This window comes from Chrysochloris asiatica, unplaced genomic scaffold (assembly GCF_000296735.1).
Source record: "Chrysochloris asiatica unplaced genomic scaffold, ChrAsi1.0 scaffold00041, whole genome shotgun sequence".
NCBI lineage: Eukaryota > Metazoa > Chordata > Mammalia > Afrosoricida > Chrysochloridae > Chrysochloris > Chrysochloris asiatica.
In genome coordinates, this window is record NW_006408559.1 from 1,226,392 (window position 1) to 1,228,115 (window position 1,724).

Genomic DNA, 1,724 nt, shown 5'->3' on the forward strand with positions numbered 1-1,724 from the left:
CGCATGAGTCCTCTTGGCCCGGTATTCCGTGTTGTTGTTGACCAAGCTTGGAAATTAGGTGTTCAAAAAATACTATTTACAGTATCATCCAAATACTTATGATTACTTATGATTAAATGTGCAACTTATGTATGCTAAAGATACAGAAAATTGGTGAGGTCACTTGAGACCTAAGTACATGGACAGCTATGTAATAGTGTATATGGAACAGAAGATTCAGTATTAAGATGTTGATGCTCCCCAAATTGCTTTATAGATTTAACACAATCCCGATCAAAATCCAGCATAAGTGTTTTCTATAGCAATACAAAAAGCTTGTAAAACTTACAAGGAAAACCAAGAACCTAGAATATCCCAAACAATTTTGAAAAAAAAGAACGAAGTTGAGGGTTTAGACTACCTGATTTCAAAACCTACTATAAAACTACTACTATCAAGGTGATGCAAAACTGAATGAAGACTAAACAATCAAGGGACTAGAAAGAGTCCAAAAGTAGACCCACACATCAACTGATCGTAAACAAGAGTGCCACGCTAAATCAATGCAAAAAAGAGCAGCCTTATTACAAACGATGCTGAACTATTGGGATATTCCTATGACAAAGAGAAATAGAGACCCTCAACCCATACCTCACACAATATATACAAAAAGAAAACTAAAGTGGATTATAGAGCTAAATGTTAAGTGTCAAAATTGTAAAACTTACAGAAGACACTACAAAAGAAAATATTGGCAACCTTGGTTTAAGCAAAAATTTCTTAGGTAGAAACCGCAATGCACAAACCATAAAAGAAAATGTTGATTAATTGTATTTCATCCAAATTATATATGTTTGCTCTTCAAAAGATACTGTTGAGAAAATGAAAAGACAAATCACAGATGCCCAGAAAAATATTTGCAAAACACATATCCGACAAAAGACTTGCATCCAGAATACATGTGGAAAGACCTCTTAAAGCTTGAATAAAACAACACTACCTTAAAAGTGTGCAAGATAACTGGACAGACTCTTCACCAAAGATAATACAGATGGAAAATAAACACATGAAAAATTGGTTAATAACAGTAATTAAAACCACACTGGGCTACCACTACATACCCACTAAAATGACTAAAAATTTTAAAAGCTAACAATACCAACTATTGGTGAAGAGGTCGAACAACTTTGGGTTGAGATTTTGTTTTGTTTTCTTTCTTTTTTTTTTTTTTTTTTACAAAGTTAAACATACACTTACCATATCCATAGGGTAAGCACTGGACTGTGAACCACAATGGCCCGAACCCACCAGCTGCTCCTGCAATTTTACAAACTTCTGAAGGAGAAAGATGTGGCTTTCAGCTCCCACAAATAATTTTTAAAACCTCAAAAACCCTATGCAGGGTTGCTATGAGTCAGAACTGACTTGACAGCACTTAACAACAACAACCATATAACAGGAGTCCCAACCTCCCTAGAGGAGCTTCTGAAGACAAGCTTGGTGATTTGCTTCCAGATGATGTCTCTATTGTTGTTGTTGTTAGGTGCCATTGAGTCGGAACCGACTCATAGTGACCCCATGCACAGCAGAACGAAACAATGTCCGATCCTGGGACAACCTCATTACCGCTGCCACACTCGATGCCATCAATGATGCCACCTAGCCAATCCATCTCATTAGGGGTCTTCCTCTTTTTCTCTGACCCTCCACCTTACCCAGCATGACATCCTTCTCCAGCGACTGTT

The 1,724-nt window shown here is 37.0% G+C and overlaps 1 protein-coding gene across 2 annotated transcripts in view; it reads left to right on the forward strand.

The window, feature by feature from the left end:
• CALU (calumenin) overlaps nt 1–1,724 on the forward strand; it is a 23,168-nt gene that overhangs the window by 18,073 nt on the left and 3,371 nt on the right. The window lies entirely within an intron of this gene.